Raw genomic sequence first — 17,758 nt, forward strand, 5'->3', positions numbered from 1 at the left:
GAGTGAGGGAGGGGTGACAGGACTTCTGATGATTCACCAGCTTCTGACTTCAGTGGAGAGTATTTAAGCATCACTAGCTCACAGGCATCTAGACTGAGCACATGATGCTATTAAGGTTAGATCAAATAATTACGCTATGTAGACAGCTTAATTCATTCTTGAGCTCCAAAAAGTGCTTTTGTGCATCTTACTAATGTTTTAAGCAGACTAAAACATCAATTATAGAGTTTGAGTTCTCACCTATGCAGGACTCAAGATGAGTCTTTCCATTTCTTATTATGGCATAGGAATAGAAAAACTAACAAGATGGAGTCCTGAGCAGGAGATTCTTTTAGTCTGAAAATAAATCTGTTATACACAAAATGTCATTTCTAGAAATGCAATACAAAAAAAAAAAAAAAGGTAATTTTACTTGTATACCAGTATACAAACTATATATGTGCCCTACAAAAACTTAAAAAAACTTCTCAGAATGAATTATTTAAAGTCCTTGAGAAAGTTGATGGATTGTGATTGCCATGGAGGTTTCTCTTCTGCTTTTCATCAGTGGCAGCACTTAGCTGGACTCAAAAGTATAGCTCACGTTTTCCGGGTTAAATAAATTCGTTGACACTAGAAAATCACTTACCATGTAGATGACTGTTTACATATAAATTACATGGGAGTGAATGAAAATTTCACAGGCGGAGTCTGAAAGCAAGTTTGAGAGCAGTGTGATATGTTCACATTCACACGAAAACATCATGCTAAGAGGATTTTGGCATACTGACAATTCTTTTCACTCTACATGTACTGTACACAACAGAGTAACCATATATGTAAAAAGGATGCATTGTGTTCTTCCTTTCTGACTGTGACAGGCTGGAGTGGTGGGCCCGTGCCAACCTCATGAAGTTCAACCAGGCCAAGTGCAAGGTCCTGCACCTGAGTCATGGCAATCCCAGGCACAAATCCAGGCTGGGCAGAGAATGGATGGAGAGCAGCCCTGAGGAGAAGGACTTGGGAGTGCTGGTGGATGAGAAGCTCAACACAAGCCGGCAATGTGCGCTGGCAGCCCAGAAAGCCAACCGCATCCTGGGCTGCATCGCCAGCAGCCTGGGCAGCCGGTCGAGGGAGGGGATTCTGCCCCTCTGCTCCGCTCTGGTGAGACCCCACCTGCAGCACTGTGTCCAGTTCTGGAGCACCCAACATAAGAAGGACGTGGACCAGTTGGAGAAGGTCCAGAAGAGGCCATGCAGATGATGAGAGGGCTGGAGCACCTTTCCTATGAAGACAGGCTGAGAGGGTTGGGGCCGTTCAGCCTGGAGAAGAGAAGGCTCCTGGGAGACCTGACAGCAGTCTTCCAGTACCTCTAGGGGGCCTACAAGAAAGATGGGGAGAGGCTGTTTAGTAGGGCCTGTTGCAATAAGACAAGGAGTAATGGTTTTAAAATAGAGGGGGGTAGATTTAGATTGGAAATTAGGAAAAATTTTTTTACAATGCGAGTTATAGAACACTGGAACAGGTTGCCCAGAAAGGTGGTGGAAGCCCCATCCCTGGAAACGTTCAAGGCCAGGCTGGATGAGGCTCTGAGCAACCTGGTCTAGTTGGGGATGTCCCTGCTCCTTGCTGGGGGGTTGGACTAGATGACCTTTGAAGGTCCCTTCCAACCCTAACCATTCTATCATTCTATGATTCTATGATTCTATGAGTAACTCTGAATTAATTAGATCCAGCAGCATTTCAATTTTTTTCTCAAAAAGAAAAGCACAGGTTTGGACACTAGGATATGGGTGGATTAGGAATAAATACTGAAACAAGTTCTGATAAAAATTAGATCTACAGTCCTGAACCTCAAACTTTAACTGAGGAGAAAGTAAGAAAGTAGGTTTGAATTTCATCTGACCATTATCGCTACAGCATCCTGAAAACAACTCCTAGATCTGAAGACCCATGTGCAATCCTTTAAAAATCTGGATCTGATTCTGTTTTGGATGTTGTGACTTATGCCCTAATTAATCTAATTAATATGAAAGTTAAGATGAAAGCTAAAACAAATAATCTCCCACCAAGAAATATAACTGAATAAAGAGGCCTGGCACCATTTCCTCTTGCTGCTTGTATAAAAGCATGCTGTGACTCTAATACAGTGATCTGAAATTAGTGGTGTCTTCCTAAAGGCCTAGATAAAGACACTCTTTTCAAAGGGAGTAGAGTGTCTTGATACTCCTTATAGTTCTTAGTATTTGCTTTCAAATCATATTTTTGCATAGAAGTCTTTGGATCAGATTTCTGAAACACCTGAATGGCCCAGGATACTGCTCAGAAAGCCTTTGTCACTAAGACAAGGTTCAGGATCACATCTGGGAAACAGACCCTGAGGTATTGCAACAGTTTGCTTGTAAGGACCTATGTTTTTATTGGTGCTGAATCCTAATTAAAAAGAAAATGGATACTAAAATTATATGACAATTTGCAAATGTCTATGTCTTGTTATCTTTTGGAGGATTCACTGTAATTTGTGTTAGATTTACTGGAAGTATTTAAGCATATCTGTTTCAGAATAGATCATTACATAATATTTGTTTGGCAATGGTGAATTTGCCATTGATTATGAACTCACTCTTCTTTGACATGAAATTTGAAGGAGGTTCATCCCAAAAGCTGAAAGAGCTTAGGGAACACAAAGCTCAGCTGAATGACCTTGCATATGTTCATTACTAAGAACTTTGCGTTGCCTGCAGAAATTTAACATTTTTACGTTCAAATCTTTCCCAGCTTAGGGACAAGCATTATGGTGCTAAATTTGTACATGAAAATCTCTGGTCCATGTTCTGAATTAATGTATTTGAAGGCATTGAAATCTGTTGCACTGCATTACATGGAGGTCTGTAACTCAAAATCCCACTTTGACACTGAAGGATAGAAATGGAGATAATAAATGTCTTTCCAAATTTTCCATTACATAAAAAATTTCAAAGCTTCTGAACACAATTTGCACCAGCTGATTAAAAGGATTAATCATAATAATGACTTTACAGAGAAGTTCTTAATTTATATCTCAGTAATTGCAAACATATTAGCCTTTTACGATGAAACTTCTGTTCTGAGAATTTTATAGATCTTGATGATATGGATGATTATAAGAATAGAAAGTATTCACGAACCATGCTGGTGTTTCCTGCATAGTTCTTTAAGATAAACATTTCATATTTTCTTCAATTTGTAAGAACTTGTTATGAGTGTTTGTTTATAGCAATGCCAATTATACTGACATGTATTTGTTGTAAAGGATATAGGGGTTTCAGGGTACTAGAAAAAGAAGAGGTCCAAGTTGGAAATACCTCTGTCAATATCTTCCTGAGCAGATTGAAAGATGCTGCACCAGGCAAACAACGCAGTTCTTTTTGACTGAGAGGCTCGTGCATATTTACAGATACACGGAATTCTGCTGCCCGAGACTTGATGATTTGGGACAAGCGGTGTTTCCTCTTGCGTGATGGACCAAGGGTCGAGGCCTGCAGTCCATATTCAGCAGAACTCCCTCTGCACTCAGGGGGTTTAATAACTTCAGAGGAAGCTTTGTCAGCAGCTGTGAGGCAGATACTGCTGTCTCGTGACAATATAGTCACTAGCTAGTTACTTTCAGTTCAGTTTTGACCCTATCATTCATTTTTATGAAACTGCAAGTATTATAGTGTTTGCTTCTGCGACTCGATGTACTTCTTTCTCTGTCAGAATTTCCACTGTAAAGTACTTCTTCTGTGTTTTTATATGTCTGTTCTAAAATTGTTCCTTTGGACTGAAACCTGGTATTTCAGAATAATGTTTTTCCTGCTCTAAAAAAGAGGTGTGGAATTCAAAGAAAAACAATCTTATAAAACTAATTTGAAACAGATATTTCAAAATATTTTAATTGAACTTGCTCTCAACTCCTATAACTGTAGAATCAACTGTTCTTGAATCTCTATTGTTTATCAGTTGATAAGCTTAGTGATCAGATGTTCATGAGAAGCATTGTTTTTCTAAAAAAACTCTTCAAAAATAAAGAGATTATATGCTGAAATTAACATATGTGAAACAGGGCAAATATCACCAGTAGAGACAGCATGTTGGACTAGATAGACTAGGTTGGATTAGATGGGACTAGGTTGAACTATTCTTGTTTAATAAGGCTATTCTTATGTTTGTTTATGTTCACCGCAAGGAAATGTGTATGCATGTTAAAGCAATTAAGTCACCATCTCAAAAAGCCATAAGGGCATGTAGGTAGAAAGGATTTAAAAATTGTGTCACATATAATAAAACTAATAACAAGGATTTAAAAAAAAACATGCAGAATCTTGATATGGCATAAGATTTCTCCTAGTGACCATTCATTAAGAATTATTAGAACAACACATAGGATAATTGAAGAAAAATATTTCTTTCTCTTGAAAGATCATATGTCAGATGTTGTTGGAGAAAGACATGAAATTGATTGCACCAATTAAAATGCAGTGTAGGTATTTCTCCCTAATTCCGTCTTCCTAACAGCAATAATAAAGTAAATGTTCATGGTTGTCAATGAGTAAAGGCATCCATTCTTCAGTGACTGATCACTGACAAACGTCTTTGAGGGGATATTTGTGCAAAGCCCACTCTTCAAGTGTGTTTTCTACAATGACCATTTATTTTTCAATTGGCAAATTGAAATTTTTAACATAGTAATTATTCTCATTCAGACTATATTTCAAGACAAAATTCTTTTCTCTCTTCAGAAGTTTGCCCTTGTATTAAAAGTATCATGGAGATTTGTTCAAAAGCACTGTCAATGTTCCATTGAGAAGGTGCACTAATGAATAGCAAAACAGTGACAGAAAAAGTGTAAACAGCAGATAGTTTATAGACAAGGGTGAAACATTACCTATGTCCTCCAGGACTGAGACACAGCAGGATGCTCTTGCTGACGTCTCAGAGCATCCTGTTGTGCCTAACCGCTGCAGGGATATATGGTATCTGAATTCCTTATCTTTGCAGTGTCATAGAATCATAGAATCATAGAATCGTAGAATCACATGGTTGGATGGGACCTATAAGATCATCTAGTCCAACTGTCTTCCCACTACCATTGCTGCCACAGCTACTAAACCATATCCTGTAGCTTCTCATCAAGCCGCCTCTTGAACACTGCCAGGGACGGAGACTCCACCACCTCCCTGGGCAGGCCGTTCCAGTGCCTTACCACTCTTTGAGAGAAAAAGTTTTTCCTCAAGTCCAATCTAAACCTCCTCTGGTACAACTTGTGGCCATTTCCTCGGGTCCTGCTTGTTGCCTTGAAGAAGAGGCCAAACCCCTGTTCATCACAACCTGCCTTCAGGAAGCTATAGAGTGCAATGAGGTCTCCCCTGAGCCTCCTCTTCTTCAGACTAAACAATCCCAACTCTCTCAGCCGCTCCTCATAAGACTTGTGCTCCAGACCCCTCACCAGCTTTGTTGCCCTTCTCTGGACATGTTCCAGGGCTTCAATGTCTTTCTTGTAGTGAGGGGCCCAAAACTGAACACAGTACTCAAGGTGCGGCCTCACCAGTGCCGAATACAGGGGGATGATTACCTCCCTGCTCCTGCTGGCCACACTATTTCTAATGCAGGCCAGGATGCCGTTGGCCCTCTTGGCCACCTGGGCACACTGTCAGCTCATGTTCAGCTGAGCATCAACCAACACCCCCAGGTCCCTTTCCTCTTCACAGTCCTCCAGCCACTCAGCTCTGAGCCTATAGCGCTGCATGGGGTTATTGTGGCCAAAGTGCAGGACCCGACACTTGGCCTTGTTGAACCTCATGCCATTCAGCTCAGCCCAGTGATCCAGCCTATCCAGATCCCTCTGGAGGGCCTCCCTACCCTCAGGCAGATCAACACCGCCACCCAACTTGGTGTCATCTGCAAACTTACTGAGGGTACACTCAATCCCCTCGTCTAGGTCATCAATAAAGATATTGAACAAGATGGGCCCAAGTACCGACCCCTGGGGGACACCACTTGTAACAGGCTGCCAGCTGGACTTGACTCCATTAACCACCACCCGCTGGGCACGGCCCCCTAGCCAATTCTTTATCCAAAGAAGGGTATACCTACCCAGTCCACAGGCAGCCAGTTTCCCTAGGAGAATACTGTGAGAGACCGTGTCAAAGGCCTTGCTGAAGTCCAGGTAGACCACATCAACAGCCTTTCCTTCATCCACCAGTCTGGTCATGTCTCACTCTTCTTTTGATACTGTCTTGTGGAAGAAGAATGCAGAGCAGGGCAGTGTCAGGGAGTTACTATAATCTGACCGCCTTGAGCACTGGTTCTTAAAAAACAAAAGCTTGAACAAATAGAAAGTTAGGAGTATCAGAGGGCAGTCATAAAACAGAGAATACATAACATAATGATTTAAACATAAATGGGTTAAAAGAACTGATATGTGTAAGCTGTTATTTTTTAAGTATCAGGGCAGATGCAACATAAATTTATACTTTATACCCTGACGTGAAAACAATCAGAAAATGAACTGCAAAGCAGGATTGGGGTTTTTTTTTGTTCAATTAAAACACGGATATGTGTCTGTATGCATTTTTCTAAATTACTTGTTCTGTTCTCTTTGGGCAATTCTAGCTGCAGTGCACTTAGGAAAAAAGAGATAGAGTATTAAATTCAGGTAAATGTCAGTCTCCTCAGTAAATGTAGGAAAAATGGTTCCTGAATATCAATATGGAAAAGAATTAATATGATTTCTCCTATTTGCAACCATATTCTTCATTTATTGTCAACGTGTCAATTGCCTGGATTCTCTGCCAGAATGCAGGTTTTGAAAAAAAAAAAAGTCTTCATTTCCTAATAACATTAAAATCCTAAACAGCAGAAATTAAGACTTAAAACTTCAAGTCCTGAGTGAGCCAAGGGAGAGAAAGCATGAGGAAAGGAGAAGGAAGCATCTGGCATTTGGTCTGATAAAACTATTAAAAATGGAAGAAAATTGCAGTCGTATTACCTGGAGAGTTAATATAATGCTTTTAGGAATGGGCATGTTATCTCCAGTAACAGGTCTGGTAACTCTTTTGTAACTGAAATACCCTTTGAAAATCTACAGACTGACACTAATGAAAGGGGGAGAAAGAAGACAATTCATAGTCAAATACTTTTGTCCAAACTGGGGCAAACTGGGACCTCAAAATTGTGTGTGAATATTTTGAGTAAAGGGTAACTCTGTAGTATATTAGTGAGGTTCATATTTGTGTAAGTCACACACAGGTTATCCAAACAACAGCCAGGCTGCTTGTTCACCTTCACCACTGAAATGCCAGAGGCATAGCAGGTGCTATGTTTGCCAAGCCAAAGAGTGTGTTGGTGCTGCTCTGGCAGCTGTTTCTTCTCATCTTCTCATCCTGTTTGCCTGCACTGTACTCAATCAGCCAGAGATACAACATGGAGCAAATAAAATAGATAGGTTATGATTAATGAAAGAGTATATAAATGGCTGGATTTCTTTTACCTGTGTGAGTGGTGGAAGATGCCCGTACTGCTTGCTATACAAATAATCTGCATAGAAAGCAGAAAGTTGAGTTGCTTCTGACTACAGCCAGTCTCATAAGACTAGTTGAACCATTTATGTGATTTATCATGGAAATTTTTCTGCTCCTCCACAAATATAGTGCCACTATGACCCTTTATGACACCCATTTTTATTGCCAAACTCTCTGAAAATTGCAAGACTTCCAGCTGTATGATGCTGGAAGAAGCAGCTCTGTTTCCTGAAAATGTCTCTCTCTTCTTTAAGTTATTTGATTTGGAAAAGATGACACCTGCCTTGTTACTGCCCAGCTTTTGCACCATGACCTTCTCTTTCCTTTCAGATCTGCACTAAGGTACTGAAAAAGGCACAAGGATAAATCATTGTCTCTCATGTTAGAGTTCCACCGAGCACTGTTGATAGAAAATTACCTAATCTCAGCTAAGCCCTGTGACCTGGGCTCTGGCATTTAAAATGCTGAAAATCACAACACAAGCCATCAAAAGTGCTAACTTTAAAAACTACTTAGATGAACCTTAATCTTATCTGCAATGAATGCCATGGGAATATAGCCTTACCCGTTGTCCCTTAATGCACACTGTTCAGACCAAAACATCCTCCAGATTTCACTTTTGTCTGTACACATGAGCAGGAATCACTTCTCCTGTTGATGTCCATATAGCATCAGCTTTACAGACTCCAAATTAGCCTTTGCAGAAATTGGTAAACATTTAGCTGGTAGCAATGAATTTATGTACCACTCAGGATAGCAATTTTCAAGCTGTGAAACTGTGCACAACCTCTTGAGGGCTTTGTCTGAAATTTCTTAATACCCTGGCAATAAGAAGAATAATTAAAATTTCAACTCAGATAATTTGGACTAAATGGAGTTTTATCTTTTTTTTTTGTTTCTTTTAATGAAACGTTGGCACTATGAGGATATTGCAACAGAAAGAAACCTTTTTACTGGGCCCATTCCTGTATGCTTAATTAGGAAAGCCAGTAATTTTATTTTTTTTTTTTAAAACCCTATTTAAAAAAAAAATATGGCTGTACTTTTCAGTTAAGCTTAAGGTTTACTGGAAATTTTGAAGCAATTAGTCATTTAATATTGTGATAGAATTTCAAATGAACAGTTGAAATGTGACTAGAAAATAAAGAAAGTAACTTGGAAAAATACATAAATTGTCAGGTAAGTGTCAGTCTATGATACTGTAAACATTAAATCTGCCAAAAAAAAAAGAATGCACTCATTACATTGGGTTTGACAGGTAAAAAAGAGTGTTGAATACACTCATTGTAAATGTTATTCCATTAGCATTTATTCAGGCAACACTGCTGCTTGAACTGAACCTGGTGCCAGTCAGTATCCAGTCACATACATGTATGTTCCATATGTACTGAAGACCACGTGTATCATACATAACCAAATCTTCTGATCCAGAAAAAATGCCCATACAAGCTGAAATGACAAGGTAACACCATTACAGAAAGCAGTCCAATGATAAAGAAGTCAAGGTAATTTACTTTATCCTTATTATATCATGGGATTTATTGGCAATTTAATTATAAATTCATCCTATACAGAGTAAAGAGAAGTATTTTTCATAGTCTTCACTCATGCAAAACAAACACTTTTTTATCAAAACAAAGTCAAATGCAGGTTGTTTAGGTGCTTGTTTAAGGTCAGAAGCAGGGAAAGAAAATGTCTTTTCCTGTCAACTGGTGTTGTGGTTTAGCCCCACTCAGCAGCTAAAATACCACAGTCACTCACTTCCCCCTCCCCACTCCCCGCAGTGGGACCTCTCCGCAGAGGAGAATTGGTAAAGAAAAGAAGGCAAAACTCATGGGCTGAGCTAAAAACTGTCTAAAAGAACAACAGAGAAAAGGAAAACAGAGATGGAAAACAGAGAACAAGAAAAAAAAAAAAAAAAACAGAAAATACTTAAGCACATAATTTACAGTACAACAGCTTACAGTGGATCCTGATGCACGGCTCCCTCCTGAGTAGCAGAACGTCCCCTCACCACTGTCCCCACTTCATGTACTGACCATGATGTCCCATAGTGTGGAATGGCCCTTTGGCCAATTTGGGTAAACCACCCCAGCTGTTGGCTAATCTGTAATCTATCCCAGTTCTTTCCCCAGCCACAGGGGCTACCAGCTCCAGTTCCTCTCCCAGCTCAGGTGAAAATTAACTCTATCCTAGCTGGAACCATTGCCTTTATCAAAACATAAATTCAAACACAGGTTATTTAGGTGCTTGTTACAGGTCAGAAGTAGTGAAATAAAATGTCTTTTCTTGTCAACTGGTAACTATTAATACTTGCTCTTCATCATACTTTTTACAGTTGTACAACTCTTTATCTGGTCTCTGAAATAAATAAACTACAAACACTGAGAATTTTCCATATGACATTCACTATATTTTCCTATAGAAATCTGAATCTGAGAGCATTTTTATTATGCCAAACTATTGTTCACTATGGCTGATTTAGAAGCTAAGAACAAGTCTTTTTCCAAGATGTTCTTATTTATTTTATAGATACCAGTATCAAAAATACTACTGCATTATCCTAAACACTGTGAACTTTGAGTTTCATTAAAAACGTGCAGGTGAGCACCCAAGTCATAGAAGGCAAAGACAGGGACTGGGAGAATGAAGAATTGCCCATTGCAGGAAAGGATCAAGACCACCTAAGGAAACTAAAGGTGCAAAAGTCCATGGGACCTGATGAGATGCCTCCCTGAGTCCTGAGGGAACTGGCAGATAAAGTTGCTAGGCCACTGCCCATCATATTTGAGAAGTTGTGGCAGTCTAGTTAGGTTCCCACTGACTGTAAAAGATGAAACATAACCTCCATTTTTTAAAAGGGAAGAAAGGAAGATGCAGGGAACCACAAGTCAGTCAGTCTCATGTTTGTGCCTGGCAAGATCATGGAGCAGATCCTCCCGGAAACTATGCTAAGGCATATGGAAAATAAGAAGGTGATTGGTGACAGCCAACATTCCTTCACTAAGGGCAAATTGTGCCTGACCAATTTGGAGGCCTACTATGACGAGGTTACAGCATTGGTGGATAAGGGAAGAGCAACCGACATCATCTACCTGGACTTATGCAAAGCATTGGACACTGTTGTGCACAACATCCTTGTCTCTAAACTAGAGAGACATGGATTTGATGGATGGACCACTCAATGGATAAGGAATTGGCTGGATGGCCACATCAAAGTGTTTTGGTCAACGGCTCGATGTCCAAGTGGAGACTCGGTGTTGAGTGGTGTTCCTCAGAGGCTGGTATGGGGATTGGCACTGTTTAATGTCTTTGTCAGCCACATGGACAGTGAGATAGAGTGCACCTTCACCAAGTTTGCTGATGACATCAAGCTCCATGGTGTGGTTGATACACTGGAGGGAAGGGATGCCATCCAGAGGGACCCTGACAGACTTGAGAGGTGGGCTAATGCAAACCTCATGAAGTTCAATAGGAGCAAGTGCAAGGTCCTGCACATACATTGAGGCAATCCCAAGCACAAATATAGACTGGGTGGAGAGTGGATTGTGAGCAGCCCTGAGGAGAAGGACTTGAGAGTGTTGGTTGATGAAAATCTCAACATGAGCTGGCAACATGCACTTGCAGCCCAGAAAGCCAACTGCATCCTGGGCTGCATCAAAAGAAGTGTAGCCAGCAGGTCAGGGGAGGTGTTTCTCCTACTCTACTCTGCTCTTGTGAGACCCTACCTGCAGTACTGTGTTCAGCTCTGGAGCCCCCACCATAAGAAGGACATGGACCTCTTGGAGCACGTGCAGAGAAGGGCCACGAAGATGGTCAGAAGGCTGGAGCACCTCTGCTATGAGGACAGACTGAGAGACTTAGGGTTGTTCAGCCTGGAGAAGACAAGGCTTGGGGAGACCTTATAGTGGCCTTCCAGTATCTAAAGGGGGCCTAAAAGAAAATTGAGGAGGGACTTTTGACAAGAGCATGCAGTGACAGGACAAAGGTATACCGGAAGAGAGTAAGTTTAGATTAGACATAATCTTCACTACGAGGGTGGTGAGGCACTGGGACAGGTTGCCCAGGGAAGCTGTGGATGCCCCATCTCTGTAAGTGTTCAAAGCTAGGTTGGATGGGGCTTTGAGCAACCTGGTCTAGACGAAGGTGTCCCTGTCCATGGCAGGAGAGTTGGAAAGAAATTATCTTTAAGGTCTCTTCCAACTAAATCCATTCTATGATTCTACAATTCTATGAATCTAACATAGGCAATATCACTGCAGTAAAATAAGTGTGTGATAGAATGGGGAAGGTATTTTTATATTCTGCTATAATATTAAAACAGAAACAAGTATCTCATTGGAGTTGTGGAGATATGTGAAAGCATAGTATTTCTACGATAACCAGTCATAGAATATTCCAGTTCATTGCATCCTGTAGTGTCAGCTTTGGTGGAGGGGGAAAAAAGGTGTACTGTCTTCTGATGGGATGATTGCAGACTGCCTGCTCACTCCCTAACTTTTCAGGACATGAGATTGTTCTACCACTCACACAGCACTCCTATGCAAATGAGATCTGCTGCAGAAATCCCAGTGCCTGTGACAAACTCTGTCTCTCCTGAGGACTTCTGTGGGAAATTCATAGCACTTACTTATGTAAGTAGAGGCCACAGGGTCAAACTCATACACTGTAAGTTTTATCTGCAGCTGGTAAGCACATCCTCGAGATGAATTATGAGATCCAAAATATAACTCTTGGTTGGATGATCAAGGAGTACTTTGAGATCTGATTTACTTAGGAAACACTGCACTTAACTACTTTTGGTAATTTAGTGTGTTTGATGGATATCTCTACCCCCACACACATACAACCACTTTTGCCTATCTGATGATTTAAAAGAGAGGTCAAATGTTCACTCTTTCCTTGGAAGGAAATGTGAATTGTTTATGCTTGAGAGGAAGAACTGGGGGTAACCTACACATTCTCATTGCTCCATTTCATTCATCGAGGAGGAGTGTTTTTGACTGGGGCAGCAGAAACACCCAGCTGAAGCATGGGACAAAAAAAATCAATTCTCTGGAAGGCAAATTCATGCAAAAGCAACATAAAAGGATGAACTGTTTGTGTGAGAGGAATCAATATTCACATGCAAATGAAGTCTCTGAAGTTTATGAAGCAGTTCCATGCTTAAATGACTCACTCTGGAATAATCACGTGAAGGTTCAGCTCTAGTTTATTCTGCCACAGGGATTTTTGAAAATGTTCGTTTCCCCTGAATTTTTTATGACTAAAGGATCTGAGGAAAATACGGTAAGTGGAAAAAGGGGGGGCTTTCCGATCACTTATACCTGAAAACATTTTTTTGCCCCAGAACTAGGAATCTTGTGCAATAAAATTCACAGTTATGTTAAACACTTTGCACATGCACTTCCAAAAATCTCTTTCGTGTTCTGCTAATATGTATTAGTCTTAAGTCAGTAGAAAGATATAGATCAATAGTCAAGGGAAATTATAATGGTTTTTTCAAGGATTTTTGAAAAAGTTTTCTCCAGAGCTTTAAACTCAGATTATTTCACCACAGCCACCTGCAGTATAAGAAGAGGGCCATTTGCTCTGGAAAAAAAAAAAAAAAATTAATAATTAAAAGAAACCCAGTATAATAGCTGCACCATTTTTAAAAATATGTGTTATTTGTACAGTCCTGTGTTTTGGTTTCTATTCTTTGTTTTGGCTTAAGTCTATAAGCAAAGAAGGTGGAAACTTGTCTTTTCAAAGACAAAAAGGACTATATTATAATGATGCTTTTCCTTTCTACAGCAGTTAGCTGGAAAGCAACACAAAATTCTTAGTCTAAAAATGAGTTTAAAAGGCTTTATCTAAAATATATACATTGCTGAGTGGACTATTCTGCTTTTTCCCATTAAAAAAGATCCTCCTTTCATAAGGATCTTTATAAATCTGCCTAATCATAAAAGAAGCACATTTCTGTTCCTTTACAGAGAACTTTATAATTTGTAGCAGATAAGAAAGCGTTCACTTTGAAGCAGCTAGTTTAACCATTAAAATTAAATTTTAAGGTCCTAGTCCAGCATCCACTGAATGTAATGCAGTTTGGAAACTGGCTTCAGAGCAGACACAAGCTGAGGAACTTAAAAGGCTCATTCTTTCAACATTAGGAGTTTATGTCTGTTTTACAGAGTTAAAAGCTGGAGATGATAAATTCAGATAGTCTGATGTCCTGGAAATCTGTCCAAGTGAAGCTGTCCATGTAACACTATTAACATATGCCTTTTGCACCAGGTTATTTCCTCTAACATTCAGACATTCATTCTATTGGAGCAGAAGACATCCTTTCCTTCCGCATTCAGATTTGGAATGAGGAATATAAGATACAGACATGAAATTGGGAGTGAATGGCTCTGACAGATAGAAAGAACTCAGACTCTGTGCTCATCTAATGCTTACAAGTGTGCTCAGGCTTCATGATAAGAGCCAAATTAAATTGGTCCCTATCTCAGTGAGTATGGTCTGATGCTGGTGCAGTAATCATTAAAGTATAACTTACTAATTAGTAAGCAGGGATTCTCCAGATCCTAAAGATTATATTATTCTACCAAGTCTCTCCATACAAACTTTTAATAATAATTCTGCAATTCATGCCACTCCACTTGGAACACTGGGTAGATATCCTGGATATTTTTATGTGCATTATACATGTTGTATCTCTTTTTTTTATTTCCCACATGGAGTTGATATATACAATATTAAAAGCTGTTCACGTTCGCAATATATTCAGAATTTTGATGAGTAAAAGATAAATTCCAGATGATGCTGTAAAACTATGCAAGTATTTCCAAAGAGGGAAGGGGTTTTCCAGTTTGTTTCTTGGTATGTTAAGCAGACTTTTTTCAATACTTCCCAGAAGCACCATTTACCAAAAGAAATACCATCTTGCTTTGTTTTCTTTAATTTCTACAGAGCCAGGTTTGAAGACCCTCAGTTTCCTCCTGGATGAATCTGCTCCCACAGCAAATCTGGCAAATCTTTCATAAAAAGCTGGAGCCTGCAATACTTAACTGTCAGCCAGCTCAACCTTGATAAGCTGAGGAGTAAGAGGGATGAATGATCCCTCTTCTATTTGCATATAATTTTAAATACTTGCATAGTTGAAGGCATTCCTCACCACAAACTGAGCAATCTTCGCTTGTTTCCACTAACCATTAACAGATGCACTTTCAAGATGATCACATCGCTAGAAGATGTGACTAAACAATATGACAGGTAACCCATTTTGGCCTCGAGGATGTGTTTGAGTCTGCTCTTGAAAAACAGTACATACTCATTGAAATATAGAATAACATACACAGCCTAGAGTAATTGGCAGATCAGTGCCAACAGAAAGATGGCATAGCAGAGGGTCTCAGTTACTCTGGAGAAATGCTTGCTAAGTGAATAATATCATAGAATCGAAGAATGATTTAGGTTGGAAGGCACTCTAAAGCTCATCTATTTCCAATCCCCCTGCCATGTGCAGGGACACCTTCCACTACACCAGGTTGCTCAAAGCCCCATCCAGCCTGGCTTTGAACACTTCCAGGGACAGGACTTCCACAGCTTCTCTCGGCAACCTGTTCCACTGCCTCACCACTCTCACAGGAAAGAATTTATCCCTTATATCTAGTCTAAATCTACCCTCTTTAAGTTTAAAGCCGTTTCCCGTTGTCCTACCACTACATGCCCACCCTCTCTAGCTGATATGTGCTGGTGTTTTTGAAGTGGGAAGATCCCATCACCTAAAGTCAAGTTCTCATTTAGTCTGATTCAGGTTCAGGGTATGGATTTTGCATTAAAACATGTGCTAAGTAGATCTTCTCAGACTCTGTCATACTACTTTTGGTCTTCTGCAATAATGCTTCTGCGAATCCCATTACGAAAGAAAAATTGGGAGCTAGGTGGGTAAAGAAGGAACAAATAAAAGACTATCCATATACTGTGGTTCTTTTTTCAGGACTTGAGGTTAAATTTTCATTACATTGTAGTTCCTGCTCCAGGACCATTTCTTCATTTTAAGTCAGCCAATCACTGAGTAAAAAACTCCACAAAACACCTCAGGAGCAGACATCGGTTAAGTCACACTCCTTTTTTTTTTTTTTTCCAGAGAACACTCTAAAGTCTGGTTGCACAGTCTTTCCTCTGGTGCTGCGTAGTCTGGTCCCAATTGGGGCTGAACTGCGACAGGGTGTTGTAATTTAGTTTCAGTCGCGACCAGACTACGCAGGCTCTCTCTCACTCCCCCCACCCTCCAAGACAATAGGGAGAGATAATATAAGAAAAAGGCTTGAGCTTTGAGATAAGGACAGGCAGAAAATCCTTGAAGTTACCATTACGGGCAAAACAGACCTGACTTGGGGAAAAATATTCATTTATTACTAAAAACAGCAGGATAACGAGAGAGAGAACAAGATAACCTCCCTCCACTCCTCCCTCTTCCTGGACTTAACATTATCTCTACTACCTTTCTGCCTTGGGCAGCACAGGGGGGAAGAGGGAATGGGGGTCGGGGTCAGTTAATCACCCATTGTTTTACACCGCTGCTTCGTTGTTGGGGAAAGAACTCCTCGCATTCCTCTCCTGCTCCATCGTGAGGTCCTTCCCACAGGCTACAGTCCTTCGTGAAACTGCTCCAACATGGGTCATTTCTTCCACGGGGTGCAGTCCCTCCAGAACTGCTGCCCCAGCGGACCCTCCACGGGCCACAGCCTCCTTCAGGTATCCGCCTGCTCCGGCGTGGGGTCCTCCCCGGGCTGCAGGTGGATCTCTGCTCGTGCGTGGGCCTCCATGGGCTGCTGGCTGCAGGGGAATTCTAGCCAGGAGAGGCATTACTCCACCCCCTCCTTCTTCACTGACCCGGTGTCTGCAGCCTTTCCTCTCACAAGAAAAATTCTTCACAACAGGCTGGCAGACACCTCTCAGGATCTTTTTACATGTCATTCACATCTCATCTCCTCTCCACTCCTTGCAGCCGGGCCGGGCCGAGTTGGGCCCAGTCGGCTGCCCGGCGGGAGGCCAGAGGGTGAGGCCTGCAAGGCCCACAATGCTCACGCCTCCCCCCTCTCTGCCCCAGCTCAGCTGCTTCACATCTTCTCTACCTTTTTTTTTCTGTTTTCCCCTTCTTAAATATGTTGTCGCAGAAGCGTTATCACAGAACATTCTGCTACCAGTTGGCTTAGCCTAGGCCAGCAGCGGGTCCGCCTTAGGCCTGGTCGAGTCCACTGAACAAAGGGGAACAACTTCTAGCAGCTTCTTGCAGAAGCTGCCACCGTAGCCACCTTTCACTAAATAAAACCAGATCAGGGAGGATTTAATAGACATCATTTCACTGACTCAGTCTACTCTGGGGATCAGAAAAAAAAAAAAAAAAAAAACAAACTGAGGCACTTTTAAAATTGGCACCCCTAAGCAAAACTTTTCTAAAGATGCAACTGTTTTCACATGTGTATGTGCATTTCATATGAGAAAAAGCCTTGAGGTGTCTAAAGCTTGGCAAATAACTCTTGTCAATGGATTTTGATTCTTATTTTGTCTTTCTCTTAATTTTAGTAGATGTTATTTTCATAGTTTTCATTCCTAATTTAAAAAAAAAAAAAATAAAGCCAGATCTTACATTAGGAACCATTATGTACTCATAGCGTGACTAAAATACGTGGGCACTGAATAGGATACAGATCTTTCTGAGGTGCCAAAATGAGGTAGTTTCCTCATTTTTCTGCATGCTGTCTTCTTGCCCCCAGAAATTGTATTAGGGATGGGATCTGTTCCCCTATGTAGTTGCTGTTGCACAGTGTATACAACAATAACTACTGTTCACCAGGATCCAGATGTGAGATGATCCCTTTAGTTTTAGTATATCTAATTTTTAATCTTCATTTTCATAGTGTTTCCTAAGCCTTTGAACCCCAAAGAACACGTAGAATTAAAAAATTTTTTAGAAAACATTACTTGCTTTTTACATCACCTGTATACAGACGATTTTTTTTTTTTTTTAATTACTGACATCTGAACGAGATAACTTTTTGTTTTTATGGAAAGAAGCAGATTATGTCTCTAGTTGTTTCCTCTCTGAGTCACCTTGGTTAACCAAAGCATTTGGTCTCTGGAATCCCATCAGATCTGATGGTTACTTCAGTAAACAACATATAGTACAGCAAATATTCAGCATACGTTCTATAGCACTGCTGGGACCTGCATTAAAATTCTAG

This window comes from Chlamydotis macqueenii, chromosome Z (assembly GCF_036417535.1).
Source record: "Chlamydotis macqueenii isolate bChlMac1 chromosome Z, bChlMac1.mat, whole genome shotgun sequence".
In the NCBI taxonomy this organism is placed as follows: Eukaryota; Metazoa; Chordata; class Aves; order Otidiformes; family Otididae; genus Chlamydotis; species Chlamydotis macqueenii.